This window comes from Poecile atricapillus, chromosome 1 (genome assembly GCF_030490865.1).
Source record: "Poecile atricapillus isolate bPoeAtr1 chromosome 1, bPoeAtr1.hap1, whole genome shotgun sequence".
In the NCBI taxonomy this organism is placed as follows: domain Eukaryota; kingdom Metazoa; phylum Chordata; class Aves; order Passeriformes; family Paridae; genus Poecile; species Poecile atricapillus.
Window position 1 is genome coordinate 95,188,532 of NC_081249.1, and position 25,865 is coordinate 95,214,396.

At 37.7% G+C, this 25,865-nt stretch overlaps 1 protein-coding gene across 1 annotated transcript in view; it reads right to left on the minus strand.

Moving 5' to 3' along the window:
* Positions 1 to 25,865, minus strand: part of COL8A1 (collagen type VIII alpha 1 chain) — a 90,104-nt gene that overhangs the window by 33,536 nt on the left and 30,703 nt on the right. Inside the window, exon 3 of the mRNA XM_058836041.1 lies at positions 1,890 to 2,002. The gene's annotated coding sequence lies outside the window, so the exon portion shown is untranslated. The remainder of the gene's footprint in view (positions 1 to 1,889; positions 2,003 to 25,865) is intronic.

The following is a 25,865-nucleotide window of genomic DNA, read 5'->3' on the forward strand; positions in this document are numbered from 1 at the left end:
CCAGCTGATGCTCAAGTCTGAAAATTTTCTGTATTCTTGCTACAGACTGAGGGCTTTGTTTCCTTTTCATTTGAGGTATATTTCTATCCAGATCTGAATGTTTTGCTGAAATTCTTCTCCATTCACTGGAACAGATTAAAAGAAAAAAAGGAAATAACAATATTTTCCAGAACTTTCAACCTCTTTTTAAGTTTGTATTCCCCTTAATTCTCTGTTCCTTGATATCTGTGAATTGTTAAGGACAGTGTTTTTCTCAAAGCAATTTTGCCACTCATGAAAAGTAGTGGGTGCTAATTTGTAATGCTCAGCTTAACTGTTGCTTTTTTCTGTCTAGCAGCTATATTTAATAGTTTATATTACTCATTCACCTGTTGTAAAAAAGGACTCTAAAACACTGAAAACTCAATACTTTTAAAAAAGTGACCTCTGTTATGTAAAACCAGAAGATATTTATTGAAAGGTTTGAAGAGATTACTAATGAACAGAGCAGTGTTGTTATACAGCCTTTTCATCAACTGCTACAGAAACTTCACATCTGAGTTATCAAAACCCACTGCGATTCTTGGATGGATGTTTTCTTTTTCATCACTTTTCTTAAGTGGATGGGCTCTAAAACTTTATGGATGCTCTGGGAGAATGTAAATACTAACCGAGAAGTGTTTTATTCTCTGACAGTAGTTTATGATCTAGAGTCTTGAGCATTTTTTTTTCTCTTTTTTTTTCCTTATTTTTTTTTCTTGTTAGACTTTTCTAGCGCCTGATGTAGGATGAACCCCAACACGGGTCACAGCAGCTGATGCTGGGTTAAAACAGTTACCAGGGACAGCTCCATCTGAAATTGTCAAATCCTGCCAATCCCATCCTCAAAACAATGCACCAGTCCGCCCTACTGGGTTCATAGTTCAGTGCTCCTCAGTCAGTACCCACCAAGGGGGTTCCCAGAGCAGGGTCTTTGCCAGGGCTGGTGCTCTAGAGGCACATTGTGGAGTCATGTTTGTGTGACTCTGCTGGTTTTTCATCTCAGACAAATCACGTATGATTCCTCCGCAAGCGAGAAACGCTATTGAATGTGGTGCTCATCCTCCTTAAAAGATGTCTGGAAACTCCAAGGGATTTACATGATTAATTCTTACCATGTGGATTCTTTTAATTAATTAGCTCTCTAGAAACCAAAACAGACTGCAGGACACTACTGCAATGCAACTTGTTAAGCAATGAAGCGTTTTTTCTTCCAAAAGTCACACTTGATAACAAACAATACTCATAGGCATAAGAGGACTGTGGACAGTATGAGCTAATGTCTCGTTGTCAGAAAGTTTTCCATTAAGGCTCAGAATGATGTTTAACATATTCTTCCCATTATTGAGCTAAACAAAACATTGTATTAAGTATGGATTTCTCAATGAATGTTACTGCTGTTTATTTTAGCATGTACATACATGGAAGTGGACACATGTACATGTGCATTTTGGGGATCAAAAGCACATCAACAGCGTGGTTCACTCTAGTCCCAGGATAAAATGTTTTTTCACATTTCATTTTTAATAAGACTGTCCTTAGTCTTTTCTGACCATAAAAGTATATTTAAACCAAGCTTCTTTACAGAAACACAAAATGCCAAAGTTACATGTTCTCTCCTATCAATGGAGAATGACTGAAAGGGTAGAGTTCTTTACAATAAAAAGTGCTGCTGAGGATGATCACCAAAATTTATATAGTGGATAATTTTCCACTCAAAATTCAAAAGCTTTGGCGTATAGCAAACACTTGAATAACTTAGCAAATTCTGTGTAGGTGATGGCTTTAAGACAACTTCAGTTTCAAGCCTTTGTGCATTGTTTTGGCATGACATAGAACTCACTTAGGATTGCAAAGCTGAATATACTTACATTGAGGTTTTGGGACAAGGCAGAAGATGGACAGGTTGGTTGCTTTGCACTCTAAGAGACACAGATTTCCTGATCGTTAGGCCTGGTGTTATTTTGTTGATTTTAGGTTGGTCCTAGGGGGAAAAAAAAGCTTTTAAGAAATGTATGGGCATATCCTTTTTTTTTTCTCCCCCCAGAAATATTAAGAACCACTGATCAAAATTTTCAAATGTAGTGGCCTAACCTAGTCTTTTAATTCCCTATTCCAGCTTCTTACTCAAGGTCTACTGTTCAGAAGTATGAAAACCTGGCAACCCATTCACTTTGAGTAGCCTTTTTAGTTATTCAGTGCTTGTGAAAACTGATGTAGCAGTTTGAATATGAACCAAAAATCCAAGTGTTCAGTGTTTTTGTTGGCAATCCTGTAATAATTATGCTGTAAATCAAAATATGGGTTTGGATTTCAAAAGTGCCTTGAGCCTTGTTCCCACCCTTCTACAGAGACACTGCATAACTTTTTCAGATTACAAGGTATAAAATTATCAGTCTGAAATACAGATGAAAAACTTTTACCTAATCTTTTATTTCTCCATGTGTGTCGTGCTCATGAAAATGTACATACGAACCCTTTCATGCAACACATAAATAAAATCATTAGTTCCCAAGAGGTATTGTGCTTGGAAACTACCAAAGTCCCAAGCATTACTGCACTCATAATGTGAGGATGCTAGCAAGAGGAGCCACAGACAATGCTAGTGTCATATATAAATTAAATCTGCTTTTCTATTTTATATTCTGATCATTCTCACACAGCTGCTACCAAGACCTACGAGTTTTTCCCGACACAAATCCCACTGACATGACTGGGAAGAGTCTCTGATTTGTTGGGTTCAGCTGCCATCGAGCCATTCAGGGCTCAGTTGTGGATGGAGAATGCTGGATGAGTTCCAGCTGGAGCATGTGCCGGAGTGCTGTGCTGGATCAGAGCTGGGGAGGGCCCTGCACCTCTCTGCTTAGCCCCTGCCCTCAGCTGCTCACTGCATGCTGCGCTTGCTGCTCAGCATCCATCCCATCCATCCATCCATCCATCCATCCATCCATCCATCCATCCATCCATCCCCCATCCATCCATCCCCCACCCATCCAGGGAGACATGGGCTCCTGCAACCCAGCTCATGGATAAGCAGCGTGATCGCTCTTCATGTGCTGATTTACTTTGTGGTTGAAAATTGAGGTATTTGGCCTAAGATCTTCCTTGCCTGTGTTTTTACTCTCCAGAGCCACTGGTTTCCCAGCAGTCAGAGTAATTCCAAGGAGACAAACACACTCAAAGGTATCTCTCCATTTACTTTTAGCATTTTATCAGCTAGGGCAAAATGCAAATTCAAGAGTAGTGGCTCCTGACCTCTGCAAGGCTGCGCTGCAGCAGTGCCCTGTACCCCAGCACCCAGCTTCCCCAGGCAGCTCTGCCCTGGCTGGTCTGGCCACCAAGATACCATGCAAATCTTAGGGGTAGGAGGCATTTGGAAAGGGAGGAGTGCTGATTTCCCAAGAGAAACCTGCTTGACTGTTTTACCTCAGATTTATTCAAGTCCATTTGAGATGTGCCCACTACCCTGTTTCATCTGAATGCCACACCAGGCCAACTGTAAGGTCTCTCAAGTCTGACAAAAGAACTAGTTAAATTATTCTCAAAACAATGCATTTTAACAAAAGAAACTTGAGTTTTCTAGACAGAGGAGTGTTTCCTGCCAGAAAGGAGATCTCCAAACATCAGCCTGGTACCTCCAGGGTACACTGTTGCCACCCAGTCCCTGAGTTTCTGATTGCTAGCTGGAATCTGTTTCTCCCTTCAGGTGAGTCCAGCTGCCCACCTAGTCCGAGCACAGGCTCTGAGAGCTGCTGCATCATGGCAGCCAGGTAAGCACCTTCCTCTCAAAGCCCAAACCTCTTTCAGAAAGAAACTGGCTGCTTTTCAGGCCCTTTTGCTTAGACTATGGATTAAATTAATCATGACAAAGCTTTCTGGCCTCTGGTGTAAAATTTATTTAAAAAAATCTCTTTAATGACAGCAGGCTAGGTTTTCTGGTAATACCAATCTGGTCTCCAATTGACCCTTGCTTTGATAGATAATCCGTACTGATTTTCTCCTGACTCCATATCTCTTGCAAGCAGATCCCTGATGAGTTTGTGGTGCAGTTTAGGAGGTATGTACAGATCACCTGGGGAAGCAATAGGAGATAATGTCTGAGTACTGTGGACTATTAGCAATTGATTTCATGCAATTCATTGGAGCTGTACAATGCTCCAATGTATGGAAATGGAAATATGTATTTCTGAGAGGAATCTAAAGCCTGAAGAGCAGAAACTGCCAATGTGTTATGCAGAACTTTGTTGCCATTTACTTCCTAGTTTTCTAAGGAGTAGGTTTTCCTTATTTATCCTGCCAAACAGGCCTTCTGCTTCAAAGGATGAGGCAGTAATTCAGAACACATCTGCAGCCTATCAGAATTTTTAGGGACACCCCTGTGCTCTGTAGTTCAGCTTGGGATACAAAGTTCTATGCAACTTGCAGGTATTTAGGTTTGGGGCTTTGGCTCAGCCTCTTGAGTGATTCAGGGGAAGTCACCAAGTCAGAAGTAGCTTTGTATACTTAGCAAAATGGAGATCTGCCAGACTGAAGGGGATGGCAGCTACTTTGCCTGTGACTGAGGAGAGAGGGATTAGGCCTTTTAGCCAAACAGCTCATTCCTGCCTCCTGTTTGTACCATCCATGCTGCTGTTACAGCCTTTGTGGGATTAGGGAGAGGGTAAAGGAGTGCCAGTGTGTACCAGAGGGTCCCAGTACAGCAACAGCAATCACATCTGTCCTTTTATCTGCAGCAGGATTTCTCTGCCTTTTTGCTCTGGCCCTGGCCTAATTTCTGTTCCTCCAGACCAGGACTGACCCCTCCCTGACAAACAAGAAAGAGCAGAAAAATGTGTAGACAGGTGATGTTGGAAACAATGGAAGCAAGGGAAGGTCACTTGGTGTCTTCCCTCCGAGGAGGAAAGAAAGGAAGGAAAAGAAGGGGTCACGAGGAGAAGCAGCTTCATGAGCAGAAAAAGTGCCCTGTCTCCTTTAAACTTCCCCACACAGAGGTCACTCAATCCCCACCTTTCACATCTTTCCCCATCCCACACCACCACTGCTACCCCTGCCTGCCTTGTCTGCTCCAAGGATGCCCTCAGCTCGGGGTTTGGTTTTGCTACACAGTATAACAAATAAAAAGATAAATTCCAGCTCCAGTAGATCACTCAACAGGTTCCCACTGATTTTTCTTAGGGGAACTCCTGGCCACTTTGAGATGTTTTCTTTAACATTCATTCATTCATTCATTCATTATTATTATTATTATTATTATTATTATTATTATTATTATTATTATTATTATTATTATTATTATTATTATTATTATTATTATTATTATTATTATAATATTATTATTATTATTATTATTATTATCCAGCTCTTCATGTCCTGAGACCAATCACTTGATGTGCATTCTTCCACTTCACTACTTTCAGAACTGAAAACCTGTAATGGTGCAATAACTTCTTCTTACTTGAAAAAATAATCTCTTGAAAGATTTCCTACTGATGCAGTCACTGTCTTCCCTGTGTTATTCAGATCCTGATATATATATTAAGACTATTTGAAGAAATCTAAAGTACAAACCTTGATGTTGAGCAGCTTGAAGCAACAAGAATCTTTTTTTGCTATGGAGAAAGTAATTCCCAAGAAGGCTTCTTGGAGAAGGAAATGAGGGAGGGAATATGAGAGAGAGGAGAATGAGAGAAATCATTCCTAAGAAAAAATTTAAGCCCTGAATTTTCTGATTGATAGAGTTTTCTTTCATTCGTCTGCTTTTAAGAATTACTTTGTTCAAAATTGTATCTGAAAGGAGAGGAGAGAACTTAGTTTCTGTGTACTAAATCTTCAAATATAGTGAGGTGGCTTGCAGTCTTCTTTCCACTCTGCTACCTGCAGGTATTAACTGAGTGTGGAAAACAACATTTTCGGTTTGCAATTCAAGTGCAGAAAAACAAAAGCAGAAAGGCAGAAAATCACAAAATCCCTGTATACTCTCTCAGCACAAAAACAGCATGATCCCTAGTTAATTTAAGTAAGCACAGAAACATAACTTCTATTTTAAGCAGGTATTAAGTCCTGCTGATTCAATATTCAGACCAAATGCAAATGACTTTTGTGGAATGAGGCTTGCACTGAACTGGATTCACTTAGTAAAATATTTCAGTCTGCAATTTGAGGGAGAAAAGAAAAGTCTGGTCAACTGTTGGAAATGCCTCTGTAGCAAAATCACTTCTGTACTGATTGATTGTTCTTGTTTTCTAGGGAATTTTTAAAGTGGTTTTTTTTTGTGAGAAAGTACTACTGTGGGATCGAAGGTTGATTTGGAGAAAAGCTACAAGAATGTATACAAATAATTGCATTTTTTGAAAGTAGCACAGTATATAGGACTTCCTAAACTGTACCAGAAAACATTAATGTCCTGGAACTGACATTTGCAATTTTTGAATTCCAGCTTTCCAAGTATAATTAGTGTCCTTGTAAATGTTATGGTATCAAAGTTGGGACTTGCTTTGGACAAGACAGTCCATAAACTCAATTTTTTTCCCATTTATTATTTCCTTTACCACTGTTCCAGAGATGACAGCTGTAATATTTAATACTAAGAAATAGTAAATTGAAATAGCATGTTTAAAAGTATTTATTAATTATAATATATATAAGTTACTTTAATTTATAATTCATGTTTCTTCTGATATTGCTCTTTTCTGCTTAAAGTATCTGTGACTCATATCTTCCATTATAAAAAACACACAAATGATTTTACATAACTACAGCGTTTGTCTAATCACATACCAAAATAGAAGGTAGAGGATATGAAAATTACTTATGACAGATGAGTCACATTAATATTTTGTTCTAAGCCATGTGAAAAATGAGACAGAAGGGTTGGGAATCAGAACAGATCAAAACCCTTAGTGCTTTATGATCCAAAACCACAACTAGCTATTGAGGTGCAAAATGTTCTTTTTTAAATAAAGTGTGAGAAAGACACAAAGTTTTGTACTGCAAATGCTGGCAGCACATAATGTTGCAATTATTCTCAATATTTTGAGATGCCTGAATCCTAACCAAAACTTTGAGCAACACTGAGGTAAAAGCATTTTTATGCTCCTTCACAGACACACAAAAAAATGAAAAACAAGAAAAATTGAATTTGTTGCAGTTGCTTCAGAAATGGTGTGCCAAGTTTCTACCAACGACTGAGAGTAGTAACAGAAGGAAGGGATGTCATGGCATCCTCTTGCCTATTTTATTTTTTCCATTGTAGTAAATTTAGAATCATTCAGATAGTACTCCTGTTAGCTTTATGGGATTTCTGTGCTGCTTAAAAAATCCTGTGTTTTCTGTCTTTGAAAAGAATAATTCTGACTGCCTTTTAAAGGGAATTTATTATTTCAGTAGATATGGCTAACTTACTCTGCGTATGGAGCATAATCTTGCTTCCTATTTAGAGCACAGTAATTAGGACCCAGTCACACTGGGTACACTCAGTAGGTTACCACTCACTGTTGGACTGAAGAAACATTCCTCACTCCATCTGATGTTATCAGAGAATATTATCTATAATCTGACTCACTGTTGGGTGAACAAGGTATTTATTCTGTTTCCTAGGTCCTGAGTATTCTCTTCTTTCATTCCCTCTTCTTTATCCAGTACCCAACAAAGAGTTCAAGTCATCAAGACTGCAAACATCCTTCATGAGCTTGTGAGCAGCCTCAGCTCTTGGGAAAGGATTATTGCTTTTTGTGGTACCTGATGGAGGCTGGCAGAGTCCTTGAGGGAGGTCTGTGCACTCTCAGCATTTCCAGCTTCCCCGGCTGCACCACAGGAGCTGACAGACACTTCAGCCTGCCAGGACCCACTCCAGCAAACAGTGGGGAAGGATCTAAGCATCCACGTGGAGTTCTGCATTTTGTCATGTATGATAACTTCAGTGCATTTGTATGTAAACTCCAACAGGTACTCTTTAGGATTGGAGCTGTCTTTCTCATCATGAGAGTGAATCAGGTAGATAACTATTAGCTCTGCTTAACACCACCTGTTTGTTCTTCTAGTTGTGAGCAGGAAGAACACTATCCACTACCCACTCCCTGCCAAAATCTGTCTTTTCCTCAGATAATAAAATTTCAGTGCATACCATGCTGGGCTGGGCTGCTTTTATGCCACTTTTTCATGCTGTGTAGGACACATTAAACATGGAAAGTGAAAAGGCACTTTATGGACAAATTGGGAAAATAGAAGAACTAAATGGGTGGTCTTGACCAGACAATTCCTGAGGACTTTATATAGAGAAATACATGTCCAAATAATCAGTAACCAACACGATGCTTTAAGTATCTAGCTGTAAAGGTGTTCTCTTAAGCCAATAAAAGAAAGTTCTCCTTTTTCTCCATTTTTAATTTGCCTCAGGAATTTTTCTACCTTCTTAGTTTATGCAGTACTGTGGACTTGTTCTATAGGTATAAACCATATTTTTTATTTTATATTTTTTATAATCCATCAAACATCAGTTACTTGATTCTTCATGACTGGGTGATCAGAGGCTAATGGGGAGTGATTGCAACTTTTTTGCAAATAGATATAGTTGCTGTATTTTGTTTAGTCCATGAAAATTCAGTGACTCAGTTTTTGCTTGCCAGGCAGTGTGTGAGTTCCGTGTCTGGAGGTAAACATAAGCACATGGGGTAATGGCACTCTGTTTCTTTAGTGATACTGGAACTATCACAAGATGTGTTTCTTGTTAATAGTGGCTTATAACTGTGATAAGCTTCTCAGGCGTTTCAGCCAAAGCAATTCCTACAAAACCACCTCCCCAGAAAAGGTTTGCTGGAGCACGCTGAACCGCAATTAAGGAGTAGGCCAGCGAGGGCCAAGAAGATTATAAGGAGGTATTATTGGTCCAGACAGAAATTTTGCCAGGCCTTCAGGACAGAGTTATGTATCACTGCATGTTTATCTCTGGTATGTTTCTACACCGTGAACTTGGACAGAAATTCAAATTTATGATGAAATCTAAACTCTATTAGGACTACTGAACTTCTGTCTTGAAATTTTTCCTGATTCTAACTAACACATAGAAGGATTTGCTAGCGCAGCCAAGACTAGCTGTTTCTGGGAGAGGTACTTGTAAAAGGAAATAGTAGGTATAAAGGGCATGGTGTAATTTAGTCAGGTTATTTATGTGTGCCTCTTAAAGAAAAAAAAAAAGAAAGGAAGAAAAAAAAAAGCAAGTAAATGTAAACTTTCCAGTTCCTTACTGCTGCCAATCTCAACAAACCAATTCTTTATCCATTCTGGAATTTTTATCAGCTTAGTCTCATATTATAAGGAAAAATGAAGTGAAGTGCACATTTTTTTATATAATCTAATAAAAAGTTAGAACACATAGTTTGTTAATATATTGTGCAATGACCAATGTGCTCTGTTTAGCACAGGTATAGCTAGTGTTCCTTATCCTGACTGGCACCAGGCCATTCTTGCTGCTTTGTTGATTTGTTTGGCTAAATTCCATGACCCACACCACATCCTTTTATGTAATTTCTCTCTAAAAGTTAAGGAAAACCATAAGGACTATGCTAACTTCTGTAGTGTATATTTGAAAGAATTGATCTGAACTCCATGAATAGAATCCAGATGAAATATATCAGGGCTGAGAACAACTTTGACTGCCATCTGCATATTGTACATGTGCAAAAACAAGCAAAAAAACAGAAGTAAATTCTATCTTTCATTGCTGACACCCAAATAACTGAATATAGAACACTCTATACCTTTGATTTTTTTGCAAATGGAAAAAGCTTAAAGGAGATGAAATTGCCAAACAGTTTCTACATTGGCATTATAGAATCTCACATCATAAAGAAAAGGCAAAACTTTTCTATTGAAGTCTCCAGAGCACTAAGTTGATGAAGTAATTAAATAGGCATCTTATTTATTTTTGAGAGCAAGTGTTAGATGTTGAGTTGCATATGTGATTAGATTCTTTGCTGAATAGGGGCTTATATTAAAGTGATGGAAATGCCCCCATACTTAACAGAGAGTAAAATGCCAATGACAGGAAAGTATGGTTGGTCTTCTTTGTCACCATACTTTTCCTCTTAAGTAAAATCAAAGCAATTAAACATACTCAAACAGAAATGTTTTGTACTCAGGTTGGAAGGAGGAAATGAAAAGGAACATGGTCTACTATTATTTATCAAAAAGGAGTTATAAATATATAAATATTATAATTTATATAAATACAAAAATGTTATATTTGTACATTTCATCACAGAGAAAAATGCTTTCAGGTTTACAAAGGAAAAAGTACTGAAAACATGTTCAAAGTGCTCCCCTTGGAAGTAAAATGCCTACGTGGACTGTAAAGTACGACCTCCTCTTCATTCCCCTTAGGGATTCATGCTGTTTGTTGTCTGTTCCTTTTAAGGCAAGATTCTAGGAGTTTCCCATTACAGGCAAGAAGCAGAATTCCTCTCCATGCTAATATAGTACCCAATAAGCTGATGCCAGTGGCTTATTTGGTCATCTTTACAGTAGTACCTAAATATTCACATATTTATCTTCACAGTACCTTGTAAGACAGGGAAGAGGTACTACTCCCATTTTGTGGCTGGAATGAGGCTAAGTCCTCTCCCCAGGGCTGGTCAGGAGATGTGTAAGAGATGTGGGGCACAGGAAGGAGCTATTCCCTGTCTCAGGGTACTGCCTTAGTGGGTCAGCCCTCCTTTCTACAGGAACATGGAGCCTTATCCAGAAGCAGCAGCACAAACACTGCTTGTGTGTTTGAAGGAATTATGATACATCACAACTCCTGAACTGTGTTGCACTTGGGGTATGTCCTCTGAACTCAGCCAGATCTCATGTTCCCCTGCCCCTTGACTCCCTAACCCCAAAAAGCAATGCCTCCACTTTTCCAAGCCCTGAATTATTTTTATATATTTATATATATATTTATATATAAATATATATATATGTTTATATAAAGTGTACTTTGCTAATTAAAAATTACAGCACATACTCTGTTTCTATCTTTCTGCTCTGAAGTTTCATCCCTTGATGCGTTTATCTTGGTGGTGTTTACACATGTGACTGCGTTAGGCTCTCAGTTGTACTGCTGTGCAGATTAAATCCTTTAAAGAGACAGCAGCTGTAAGGTGAGTTGTGTGACAAGTCAGCAATGGTGCTAAGATGTCAGGCATACATCATGCAGTAAACATGGCACGTGCCATTGAATTATTTATAATTAACAACATGGGCTGATAAGAATGATGACATTAATTAAACAGAATGATTTGGGCTGGAAGGGACCCTAAAGAACCCCTAGCTCCAGCTCCCCTGCCATGGGGCATTAAAAATTTTTCTCGAATTTATACAATAAGAAATAGCAAAAGCACTGCAAAATGAAGTAAGTACTTTGACTTCAGCTAAGTCCTACAGGCAGCAACAGAAAGAACATTTGGATGAAAACATAACTAAGCAGTGATTCTGTAAATATTTCAGCTATAAAAAGACACAGAAGTCCAGGCTTTGATGAAATCCTGAGAATAAAAAGATTTACTAACCCTAATTCTAAAGATACATACCTCTCTGAGTTAACAGCAAGATTTTGGTGATAGAATATTTCTAATCACAGTTCTAACACTTCTGAATTTACCAAGATGTGTGGAAAGTAGAGATCTTGAATAAATATGGATTGTAAGATGCTGACAACATTCTGGCCAGCAGAATGGAAATAGTCTTTTTAACTATAAATCAGATGTGTATGACTTTAGATTAACTAAGAACAAATCCAGGATGATATTAGTTCATTTATTTCATTTTACTTTTACATAAATGTAGAATTGAGTCTGATGTCTGTCTTTTCAAGAGGTAGCAAGAAGGAATTTGATGGAGTGGGATAGAGTGGCTAAATCTAAATTGTTCTCCATATTGTAGCCATCTGAACATGGCAATATAGCTTCCGTGTTTTAGAGTTCAAACTGCAATTGGTACTAAAATCAAATTTGCATGCATGTAGGAGAACTCTCCAGGAGTTAAGGCCACTTACTTTTATCCTTGCTATTTTAACCTGAACTAATCTGAATTCATATACTACAACAGTTATAAAACCACTTACCTGTTAAGTTCCACCCTTCTTCTGGATAACATCACAGTGACGTGACAGTCAAAGTGATCTATAAACTTGTAACTTCCAACACAGATATAACCTGTAAATGATTTCTCTGTCGTATGTGGTAGAAAATAAACCTGTCCTCTCTTTCCATGACTTAAAGTGTGGAGAATTTAACACACTGAAACACCTTCACTGGTGTCCAAGTCATAGGAAGATGGGGATCATAGAATCTTAGAATGGTTTGGGTTGGAAGGGGATCTTGAAGATCATCTGGTTCCAATGCCCCTGCTGTGGGAAAGGACATCTTCAAATAAAGCAGGTTGCTCAGAGCCCCCTCCAACCTGGCCTTGAATTTCCTTGGGACTTAAATATTTCTTAGGGACTTATATATTGTTGTTGATTTCATGTGGGATGACCTCAGATACCATGCTCAGAAGTGATAGTCCAAACCTATGAAAGCACAGAATTAAATGGAACCTTTAGCTTTTGGAAACTGAAAAAACACCAGCCATTTCTTCCCTCAAAAACTGACAAATGCAAACAAAAACATGAAATTACTTATCTTCCTCAGCAGCTAGTTAATGTCTTTAATTTCTTAGGCAATAATAGTACAAAGCTGACTGGGATAAGTTTTAGGTTTGGCTAACATTAAAAAGATATTTTAGATCTTAGCAGGACAGCTGGCAGGTTTAGTAGATACCATATTTGGTTATGAAAACAGTAAAACAAAGGTTATGGTTATTTTAATTTAAAACTGCACTTGAATAGGATGAGGTCTGATGAAGGAAGACAGGTCAGATTTGTATGTGACTGATAGATACAGCTGTGTTAGAGATCAAAACTAGCAACAGAATTGCACAGCTATTAACTTTTTATATCACTATTTTCAGGTGAATTTTTACAGGAGAAAGAAGTGTAAAAATATCTGAGGACAGATGTGGGATGACAATGATCAAGAGTGGGAAAAATCAGATACACTCTGACTTCTGAAAATCACAAGAAAATGAATATTTCATTCCCTTAAAATGAGCTCTTCTTCAAAGAAAGATATCCCTGTGGGTTAATTTTCCCCCAAAGATGAACTCTCCATTACTTAGAAGTATGAATTCTTGCAGAGATCACCAGCTCATTGAACATGAGTATCTCCAGCAGAGGATATAAAATGTGGTTTCCAAGAAGCCATGTATCACCTACACGGTAGATCCTATTCTGAGGCTGAAAAAAGATGGGTCAATTAGGCAGAATATGTAGAGACATATTATCATCAACTTATCTTCAGCTGACTTGGTTTGCTTGTGAGCACACAAGAACAGCCTTGTTAAATGCAGGGTCCCCCTCCCACAGAAGTTGTATCAGCCAGCAGGCAGGCTATTTAACATCTCTGTGCTATTGTCTTCTCATCTAAAGAATGATTATATTAACGTTTACCCACCTCATAGTGGAAGCTGGAAGAGATTAATTAACATGTGTAGTTATTTAAAGCTCTTGGACTGAAAGCTGCACTAGAGAGCCAAGATATTTGCTAATATTATTATTTCTATACCCAGATGATTTGCTCACGTGTTTGCCACATGCCACCACAGAAACCTACTGGATGCAGTGCAGTGTTGGACAGTTGCTCAGATGAGGTCAATGGTATAAACAATAGTTCTAACTGGCAGGGTGCTTTGGAAGATCCAGCCATCCTAAGGCTTTATTGCAACTCTCTGGCCATATAGAATACAAATCAACTTCAATTTATGATTCTATTAGCTCCAAACGCACTGAGGAATAATCTAGGAATTCATTCCAGCAGTATGCAATCTCATTTGAGCAGATGTCACAACCTCCACCTTGGACTGAAAGCTCAGTGTGAGCCAGCAGAAAATACAGTTTTAATATGCTGGATAATAAGGCAAATGCTGTTATTTGGAACTTCTAGCAAAGACACCTGCTGACAGCTGGCATTAAAAGGCCAGTGACACCTGCTAGACACATTGCAATCACGGCAGAGGCAAAATCTGATCCTTGCTGAAGTCAAGGAAAGTTTTGCCGTTGACTTGGAACACGCCAGAATTCCTCTTACAATTGCTAATGATTTATATATGTATCTACAAAGTTATGGGTAGTTCATGAAATAGTTATACACAGGCAGATATCCACAGTGTCAAATAATGGGGATGCTGAGATACCAAAGGAATATTATTAGTGTAATAAATATCTAGAAGAGGAAAAAAGATAGATCACACCTTATATTAAAAATTGATTCCAGAGTTTATTATCATCCCAAACAAAAGTCATAAACCAGACCATTCAGTGGTATTGGGGAAAAGCACTTTTCAATGTGGAGTTGGTTTGTAATTTCTAGGACCAAAACATCATCCAAGAATATGGGGAAAGGAAAGAATTCCTGTACATTCACTTTGTGCAGCAAATACATCAACTGACTCCTCTTTAAATTTATACAAATCCATGGAATAGTCATGCAGCTCCCTTCCTGAGAAAGGGTCATCAGCAAGAATTCCCCCTCCCGAATCCTCCCCCTCACCTTTCTGACTGAGATAGAAAGATGCTGGAGAAACTACAGGGTGTGCTTATTTGTACTAAAATCCTGGTTTTGGAGGAACTCTCAGTGACCAGGTGATACTATAGCACTTACTGTGTCCATTTTGGTGAGTAAAGCAGAATGAAAGCTTGTGTTCACATGAGGAATGGAAACTGAGTTGACTCTGGAAATTTTTGCCAGAATGGCTATTGCAGTGACCTTATCACCATAGTGAAGGCATTAGACTAAATAGACTAAATTGCTGTAGTTCCTCTGGTAACAGCAGCTGCTGTATGGCAGATGAATTCACCAGTCCAGTTTCAGACAAAAAATTGTGGGGAACACACTGGTGCTTAGGAAAACATAATATGGTGGTTTGCAGACAGAAGAACCCTTCTTCTGTGGCTTCTGTGCTCTTCCTCCAATGTAATTCATAGTGGAAGACTTAAAAGGTGACTGTTTTAAAGGGAAATGTAACTACGATCAAGTATCACTTTGCAACATGCATTACACTGCAGGTAACACAATTCCACCTGCTCGTACCTGATGCAATCACATCACATGTCATAATGTCTTTCAAGTTTCAATAAGTACTCTGTTTAATTTTTCCTGCTTTATAGTATTTTCTTCCTAAATCTACCTCTAGATCCTGTAATACTCTTAACATATCTTCAAATCTACTACAGTAGCTACTTTATTTAAATAACAAGAATCCCCCTTTACTGAGGAATTAACCAACCTTTGTTGGCAGCAGTCTGCTAGAGCGCTTAATTCTGTAACAGTTGTGCAAAACCCAGGCTAAACTATTGAAAGAATGTTTCAAAAAAATCAGAACTGAAGGTTTGCTCTGTTGCAGAGCAAATAAACTTGCATTAGCTCTTCAAAGCAGACCTCATTGTTCAATGTCTCTGAGGCAGCTGTTGCTTTCTCAGCAGAAATGCCTGTGATTCAGTTTAAACTGGTCCTCTGACATTTTTCACTGCATCAAATGATATCAGCAGAAAACTCTGTGCTCTACATGACCAATAAAGTATTCTACAATATTTGAAGAAAGTCTGTTTTTACAGCAGAAAACTGAGAGTGACGTGAGATCATCCCAATTTGGTTTACACATGGATACTGTTGCTTCTCTCAGCCCGAGCAAGTCTTTGATTATTAATTAATCTCAGTGCCTCTCATGAAAGAACTCGGGGAGTGATCAGTACAAGTCAATGTGAGCAACAGGCACAAGATCACTGCTCAGGTCTCGTGAATTGCTATTGCTTAGCAGCAAACTGATACTGCTGTTCTGAGCAGCCCAATCTCATTCCTACTTGATGGAAAAGCCTGTGAACCAATAGTATAACAACAAATTTATGTGAAGGTGTAAACAGCCCACTGAAAACAGCATTGCCAGGTAGACTGCTGGTTTTCAGTCAAGATTTAAAAACAACTGGGAGTGGGAATTGCTTCCTTTGGGAGCATGCTGGCATACCACAACCAGAGAAAATGAGATGATGCCTCTGCTCTCGACAAAATGAAGTGCCTAACACTGCCAGTTGTGCAGTAATGCTGTTTAGAGCTGAAGACAACTTACAGCCACAAGACTTTCTAGGATAAGTATTCAAGTTTTGTTACTACCAACTTAGAGTTAGGAAAACAAAGGAAAATGGAATGAATCGTTTGCCTGAAGGTTCCCAGCAAGTCACTGGCAGTGCCAAGCCTTAGGTCTTGCTGCTGACCTCTGTGTAGAGTCAAATATCTCTTTGCACAGATGTCAGCAGCCAAGTTTCATTCCCATTGGTGGAAAAAGTCCAATTCATGTCAATTCGTAACTTGGCTTAGGACATGACTAGACACTAAGTAACAAATTGTCTTTTTTTCTTTTTTTTTTTTTCTTTTTTTTTTTTTTCTTTTTTTTGTATAATTCAGTTCTGTACTAAAAAGCAGACTCAGACTTTATGTTTGTAGTGTGGTTAACAACTGCATATACATATCAGATTAGTACACATTAGTATAAAGGTCTCAGCTTTTTCATTTTCCTCTTGGAATCTGGTCTTGGAATCTTGGAAACTGATCAGTCTTTCATTGCCAACATTTATATAAAGAGCATACATATAGATAACCTGTGTCATTAAGTAATATGTGTATGCTACTGAGACATATAAATTTGAAGGTGCACTAATTCTGAATATTTCTAGCATGCCTAGTTTCCCATTAATATACTTTAAACAAACAAAAAAAATCCTTAAACCTTGGTTACTTTTCCCAGTCCTTTCAAAAATTGTAACCTTGCCTTTGAAGGGCTGGTGGTGTCAGATATCAGAGAGTTAAACTGGGTGTCTCTTGTTTAAAGTTGTTCATGTCTATCTCATCTGTTCTATCATTTTTAATTTATCAACAGTGTGTAATAATATGTTTGATTCATTAGAAGAGAAAAAAGGATGGCAAAAGCAAGTAAATACATCAGTTAAACCCCACAAGTATTAAGTCACCTCAATTTGTTTGTCTGGTAAAAACTGAGCTCTCATTGGGTGAGCTGAGGCCAGCTTGATTCACCACCAAAACGCAAATCTGGATCTGACATTGAATTTGCAGATGTGCATAAGAGAAATCCCCCGAGTTTTGAAATAATTGACTTTAGGGAGAGGCAGGAGGAATGTAAACAGCATTGTTAAGTAAAATGAAGTTAATCAGTTATTGTCGTTACTACTGAAATCAGTCTCAGTTTAATATCATGTTGATTTTCTCATTATTTTGTCTAAATGAAGATTAAATTAATTTTTTTTCAATTCATTTAGATCACACAATTTCAGAATGTTTCTGAACAATCTGCTTGCTTATAAACAACAAAAGGAAGTGATGTCATACATGAAGTTAGTAACTAAGAAGTGAAGCTTTTGTGTGTGTGAAAATTTCAGTTTTAGAGCTTTCAGGGGAGAATGAGGTATAAGCACTGAAAGAAAACCAGCATGAGTTGGAGTGAAAAGTGCTGAAAATATCAAGCATATCTTGAAAACCCCAAGCATGTAATTATATGCTGTCCTTGTAGAGAATGCTTTCTAATTGTAAATTTGGGCTTTAGGAGGCGATCTTAAAAACAATGCTGGAGTGAAAAAACAAGACAATGTCTCTCTTCTTGGCTCTCTGTTTATATAGGCTGTCATCCAAAGCTGTCAAAGAACCAAGCCTTCTTAGCAGAGCTTTTCCAGGTGCTTTCTGTCTGCTGGAAGTTTACATACAGGCTGATTCACAAGTGCAATAACTACAATTGAATTACCCATGTCCAAATTAATTTACGCTTCTGTTCTCTGGTATTCAGTTGAGCCACAGAGCATCTTTTGGGTCATTCAGATCCACAACAGCCCTTCTAATGGCATTGATGTACTTTACATGTCAACACAGACTAACTTATCTGGCTCATATTTTCTCTCTTGGAATGCAAGACCTAAAATAGATGCCATTGTAATACTTGGCTTTCATTTAAAAACCCATCTACTGATGCCTGATGGAAACATTTTTAAACACTCCATTTAGAGATAATTTTGCTCATATGTTATAGATTTCTTATATTCCTCTTTCTCCAGCTTAAACTAGCAGGGGAAAAAATGGTTTTGTCTGATTAAGATTTCAGTCTTTTATTTGTGATTCCAGAGCAATCCATGATGCTATTACAAAAAGAAAATTGCACCTGTTTTGTAAAAGTAATGAACATTTATATCTTACTTTCCTTACTTTTAAAAAAAATAGTAGCTCTAGTATTATGCATAATACAAATGATGACAGTATGCCTTAGTTTGAAGTGTCTGATTCTCAGTTTGAGGCACTTTGAGGCAATATTATTCTCAGAAAAGGGTGGTCCGTACTTGGTGAAGGTTGGCCTTGTTGTGCTGTCTCCAGCTGGGCATTCGGAAAGCCAAATATCCAAAATCACTTTTTCCTCTGAATGTGTGTTCCAGTCATCTGATGTGTGTGGAATTTGAAGCAGCTAAATATGTGCCCACAAACTGAATGACTTATTGCAAGAACAAAACTTGAAATCAGTTTTATAAATTATCAGAGATCGTTCAAATGAAAAATAAGTTACAGTTTGAGAGCTGAAACCAACCTAAATAAAAGATTGCTAAGAAACTCTTCAAACACAAGTCAGTCTTTAAAAAATGCAATCAGTTGTATTATCACTGTTACCAAGATTGTGGCAAGTGGTCATGAATTATGGCTATTAGCCAACAGAAAAATACTGTCTTGAGTTAAAAAACTAGCAAATGCTATGATTTTTTAAGGGATATCTGCTTCTGCCAGAAAGATCCCTAAAAAAACTTTAGAAGGAAAGAAACATTTGCTGTAAAAGAGAAAGAAAAGGGTCAACTATCAAGTAAGTAGGGTATAGTTAGAGTGTCTGGGCCTTTTGCATTTCTATCAAATTTTCCAAAAATTCTTCCATTATTCAAGTGCTGCCTGTCATGTCAGGTAAAGCCTTATTTAAGCCCAGAGATACAGTATAAAAGACTTTGCATGTTTAATCCATGGAATGGGGAAAACAAAATTTGAAATTCTTAAAAAAATAACAAACAGAAATAAGCAACCTCAGGTTTATGAGCTTTTGCCTTTATCAGCCTTCAGGTGGATTCCTCTCAGCCACCTCAAGCTAATGTTGACTTGGTATCACATTTTTCTAATCAAAATGCTCCTTTATGAGTATCTCAAGCACTGCTGCCTTCAGTCCATACCATGATTGCTTGTTTGCTTCATGTTTACAAAATTCTTTATCAAGATATGTAGAACTTAACTAAGGAGCTTTGGGCAACATTTGAAAAATGTCATTGCCTTAAGCCTAGCTTCTCTTCAGAGGTGCTGAGCATCAAAACTTTCTAGAGATTTGGAGAATGAATTTTTGTGCTCAGCTGTGGCTAAGCACAGATACAAGCACCATAGTCCAGGCACTCAGTATTTTTGTTTAGGGTTAGGGACAAGATGTTACAGCGCTGAGCTACAGAGTTTCTATCATATGCATACAAGTAAGGTGAAAATTTAGGGTACACTAATGAGCTGTTACAGTGATGGGAACAGTAATGCTTTATGGACATATTACATATTCATAAGGCTGTTTCATTTTGTAGGTATTTTTCATTCTAACTTTGTTCAGAGAAAAGTGTAGGTACTGATTATCAGGAATGAGTTCCTGCATGAGGACTTGAATCCTCCCTGCATGACTTTCCATTGGCTGAAGGAGTGATTGGCAGTACCCTTGCCTTATGCCTATTGACCTGGAAAAGTTACTGTTTTAAGACCATAAATTTTGGGTAAATGAGGTTGGTGCAGTGATCAGCATGAGAGTTATTTGACTTTTTTTCACCTTATTCTTCCTGGACTGGATAATTAGGAAAAAAAAAAAATAAATCACTCCAGTCTGCACTGATTCCATGGAAACCTGAAGCAAATCACTAACAGCCAGCCATATGTGCATGGGATCAGCTCTTCACCAATCAAACTGTGCCAGAAATATGATGTACAGGGGTCAGGTTTTACAAGGTCAGGTCTGGATTAACTGTTTTATGGAACAGCATTAAGCAACAAACTTTGCTGTTGAGTCACTCTGAAAGAAGTGAGACTAAGTGAAAGGGAGGGCTGCCTCCAGATTTCTGGTCTGAAGCCATCAGAGGTCAGGTTCAATGCAAGAAATGTAAAGTAGAAATCATATAAATGTGACTCACTTCCAGGATTCAAGCATGTTCTTAGCATAGTAGTGTAAGGATGGGGAAATGTTCATGGAAAAATGTTATTTTGTTCAGATTTCAAAGTTTGCTTCACTTCCCTGACAAGTTTTGATCTCCTTTTTTTTATATTTTCCTGAAAAATTTTCTTATTTGTGTTACATAAAAGGAATATCCTCTCAAAGTCACACAGTAGGAATAAGCCCCTCTTGAGACACAGATTCTTATATGTTTTTACTTTCATTTAACTTCAAACTTCAGGCATCACTAGTCTCCTAACTAATTCATTTGTCTTTCATGTTTTTCTAGGCAAGTGGCCCCATCACAGAAGAAAGTTCTAAAAGTAAGATATCTTTGAAGTTTAGGTTCCCCCATGCTTAGGTAGCAGCTCTGGGGTGGTTTTAGGGTTACAGTTTCAGTCAGAAGTATGTGTGTTGCAGTTAAGCATCATTATATTCTCTACCAGGCAAAAGATAACCTGTGTTGTTTGGTTTGTTTTTTTATTTTGTTTTTTTTTTTTTTTTTGCACATTATCCATGCTAATATATTTATCTACTCCTGTCTTAAAAATAAAATCAGTGGTAATTATTCCTTATTTTTTCTGACAGAGAAATCATCTTATGTTTATTACAGTGTTTATGTATGGGCAGATATCACAAACTAGCCAAAGCACTGGAAGTTAATTTCCTGGCTGGCTACCAGCCACTTCTCTATGTGCAAGTGTCCTGACTCCTGCATGAAATTAGGCCTAACTTTACTCAGTTTTGTCTTAAGAGATAATTTTCAGCTACTTTCCAGGAGCTTATAGAAGCTTGTTTAGTTATTAACTAGCTTTAAATGTATTTAACGACTTGGAACTTGCACAGCATTTGAAAAGCACTAAAAAATGTTCTTGATACTGAATAAATAACAAGAACGGACCATAAAAAAACAAAGATTCAGGAAGAAACTAGTAGAATTTTGATGACAGAAAACACTTGCTAACTCCACCTTGGTACTGAGGTACTCCTGGTCTCACTTAACCCTTCCCACAGCCCATTTGTATGGTGTTATTGCCATCTCCCTGTCCTTAGAGTGGTTCAGAAGCTGCGTGCAGGAGGATTGTTTTGATACTTTGTGCTTGCATTTCTATATAAATATATTTTAATCGAAAATATTTGGGGTCTTTGTTTCTAAATGCAAAAATCATACAGTGTCTCGAGGACATCTAGGTGTTAATGAAAAATACTGTATCTGAAAATTGTCGAGACAGCAATAAGAACTCTTTTTCTCCCCACTGTGCTTCTTTGTGGCTTTCCCCTCATTATTGGTAGAGCCAAGAAGCTACAGCCCTAGAGGGGCGATTTTGGAGCTGGCTGCAGCTTGCTACACCTCCTTCTTCCAAGTGGTAAGTGCTCTTGACTCCTGTTATATTGCTTCAGTACTCTTATTTGTTTTTCTCTGTCACACTTAAGGAGACAGTGAAAATGGAAATATGAATTTCAGAACCAGAATGAAATGCTAAGGCTTTTGAAGTGGGTTTATATTTGCTAAGTGCCATTCTTCTGGGGGAAAGTAATAACTAGTGTGTGTATTTATGTGTATATATATATATGATTTTTAAAATTGCTGCTGATAACATACCTGCCATACCACACTTTGAAAAAGTAACACTAACTGAGCAATGATTTTTCAATCTTTAGGCCTCTAAAAAGTGCTGTGGTTTGGTTTTGTACTTTTGGGGGGGAGGAAGAAGGAGGGAAGGTAGGATGAGCATTTAACCATTTCTGAATTAATCTGCCAGTTTCCCTATTCTCTATATAATGTATACATGCATACATTTTCTCCATCCTGTATCTGTTAATAAAATGAAGGCAGAGGTGTTATAAAGCTATTGGTTAGCTCTCCTGAAATGGGAGGGATTATATTAGAATTTTACATCTTATTTGGTAAATCTGCTTGTGAACCTCATACTTCAGGAAGGTTTGAAATAACTCTAAAAATATTAATTAAATGTAACTCAAATGTAGTAGGTTTTGAACAGGTTAAAAATAATTTTGAAAATGATCAACAGCTTTATAATTTTTAATGGCATATCAACCTCACAAGCACTACCAGGGCTGCCTCAGCAGGTGACTGTAGAAGATAGAGCACAGGGAGCTAAACCTTTTGCGCTTACTTGTTTCCTTCCCAGGCCTGGGAGAGAAAATATCTTGTGTTCCTGCTCTGGGGGGATGTCTTCTACCAGCCTATATGCAGAGTAATCTATCTGGCCTTTCTTGTGTTCTTCTGGACTATAGAGGTGGATTTGCATAACATGAAGAGCCATGTTGCACAAAAGGGTCTTGAAGTGCCTGGATTTGATGCCACCCAACTCCTTCCTTTTACCATTCTGGGTTTGATAAAAAATACTGTGATGAGGAATAAGGCATTCATAATTATGACATTTCTGTTTTTAAAAAGTTAGTTTAAAGAGCATAGTTCCTGTTTGTACTTTTCATTCTAAATAACCTCTGGTGGGAAAGCACCAGATATTGTGAATTTTGTGAACTGTGTCTATACCTGACTCATCTTAAGCAAAGCTCTGTTTTCAAGAAAGTAGGAGCATTACGTGAAGGCAGAGTGTTGAACTGGGCCCTTATGCGGATAATTATGAAATTATTCAATATTTTAGTAAAGGCTTAAGAACTTAAGGCAAATGTTTGAAAATGGTGAAGCTTGAAATATGCCTGCAGTGGATGCAGGTAAGATTCTAAGCCACAAAGGTAAGAGAGAAGGGACTCTGACAGAGTATTAAAAGGAAAGGTATGTATTGCTGTAAGAGGCAGTACTTCTTAGGACAGGCTGATGTCCACTTCCTCTTTTCTGCAGTCTGACTACATTCTCTGGTGATTAACTGTTTCTAAATTTGCAGACTTTAACATTTTAAAGGATGTTTTACTAATTTTTAAGGTGTTGTTACTAACTCGTTTTGCTTAATCCCTAAGATTGAGTAGGGCTAGATAAAAAAAACAAAACCTAGAATCTGGAATTTCAATAGTAGCAAATATAGTAGAATACATGATAAGCTTTCAGGTTTTTGCTATGTGTAAACTTCTCACACAAAGCTTTTTCCTTTTTTTTCCTTTATTTTTTTTCCTTTATTTTTTTTTCCCTTGTGCAATAATTCCTTCACCTTTTCTTTCAAGCAAACTCAGTACACAGTCTTTCTGGACACTGGCAACTATTTTCCATCCTGTGGGATATGTGTAAATCAGAATGATGGTTGCTCTGTTTTTCTGTCATCTGTTTCATTACAAATCTGAAGTGCTTTAAATTGTCCTCTGGATTAAAATGTGTTGCTAAATGGAAGGTTTTGCATGAGGAAAAACAAACGAGCAGTAGAAAGAACTCATTCTGTTTTTAAAAAGATAGATCATCAGGCTGCTCTCCTTCCACAAATTCTGTGTTTATCTTAACATTTGACTTGTACCCAGGTAATGTGTCCCTAATTTTTCATGGTGAGGATGAGAACAATATTCAAAAGAATTTGCATATTGAAAACTAGCTGAATTTCATTGCTGAAGATGAGTGAGCAGGGGAAGGACCAGGAATGAACACGTGCACTGCAGAAGAATAAATTAATTAGAGGATCTGAATAACTACCATTCCTCCTAAACAATTCAGTGGGACACATTGGCCACTGAGGCAGGGTGCTGGATGCAGGCAGTGCATGGGAAGGAAAGCTAGACAGAAATGTGGCTATTTCAGCATGATAGCAACAGTCTGGTGTGTATGTTGGCTGTGCCATAGTCAATGGTGTTCTTAACATGGCAATCATTTTCACTCAGCTTCCCTGGTAATCCTGTCTCTGAGCAATTACTAGCAGTATCCAGAAATGTTCATCACAATTCTTTGACTGTCTATAGGCTTCTTTGCTCAAGTTCTAAATGACAAAAGGGTTTGTTGGGGTGTTCTTTATAGCAGCCAGTTGCAGCTGAAACCACCTGCAAGCAGGCTTTTAAACCTGTAATGGCCCTTAAAATGCAAGGCTGAGCATTCCCATACTGAGTCAAGAAAAGAATATCTTTGAAATATATGTATGCCTTAAGGACAGCTCATATTTTGAACATCAAATATCAGATGCTAAAGTCTGAATATACTTAAATAAAATTCTGATTACAAACTGTTTGTTAAGAATAGAAGATAACACTTTATTACAAATGAGGTGAAAAACCTATCTTTCATCTTTTTCTAATTAGGATTTTTTATGTTTAGGATTCGTATTTTGTCACAGGGTTTACACAGAACCTAAAAGATCTATAGAAAAAGTTTTGGAAATAAGCATTCAGATCACTTAAGCAGCTTTGAACACTTTTCTCCCCACAGGAAACAAGCTGTGGTAGGTCATTGTCCCTTTTTATTCAAGAGAACATGGAACCCAAGTCAAAACTAGGTTGACTAATGGACTGAAGTTGGTAAATTCTTTCATCACGTTCAGACCCAGTGTAACATCAATGTAGCTAAAAAACTTAATACAGTTTTTGTGAGTCACTAGTGTAGCAAATGGTAATTTCAAGATGGGATATAAACTCCTATCCCTGTCTGCTTTTTTCATAATGAATTATGAATTCATTAAAAAATTCTAGATTTTTTTTTCCTTTAAGACCAGCCTATCCCTCTCTCTCCGTTGTTCAGTCTACAGCTTAACCAGGAAAATATCTGCTTTGTTAATGGAAATTACCTTTAGATGACACCCCAAGAGCTGTAGTCTGAGTCAGCCTACAAGGGAGTTCTAGCCTGATTTTACATGACAAGTTAAGCCAATGAAAAATGTTGTAATGAATTCTGGTTTTCTGCCATGCAGATCACCCTGAAGCAGAATGCTAACTAAAACTGAATTATGTGTTTATCATTGCTATTTGGTATCATTAGTCTAAACTGGGTCCTTGAGGAATAGTTTCATCAAACAGATATTCCCTGAAGAAAAATCCATTATTCTGGAACATGTAACTGTCCTGTGACACTTTAAAACAAACAAACACAACACAAAAGAACCCAACCAAACAGGCTGATGTTTGGAAGATGTGGTTTTGGAGTGGAATACAAGAGTAAGCTCCTAAACTGTATTGTCTCACTGTATTTTTATTCATGTTCCCTTCCTACCTCAATCAATAGTGAGGAAGCAGGATTGGATCAACAATGGTTTGTTTGATGTATCACCCAAGATAGTAAGATTTGGATTTTCCAAGTTGCTATGTTAGCAGCAAAACCGATGAATTTTGTTTTCTCCTGGATTTGCATTCTTTACTTTCCTGAGGCCAAACTGAATGAGTAACAGATGAATCTTGTCTGCCTTTCCGTCTGTGAAGATGCCAAGTTGTGTCTCTACCCACTGCTCACCCACTGACTTTCAGGAACTTGTGCAAGGATATAGTTTTCTTTTAGACTTTCAGGATGAGTTTCAAATTGCCCAGCAATCTCAAAAGTTATTCAGGGGAGGAACAGATGGATAGACCAGGAAACTTCATACTAAATAAACACTGCTTTTTAGAAGAACAAACAAACAAAAACC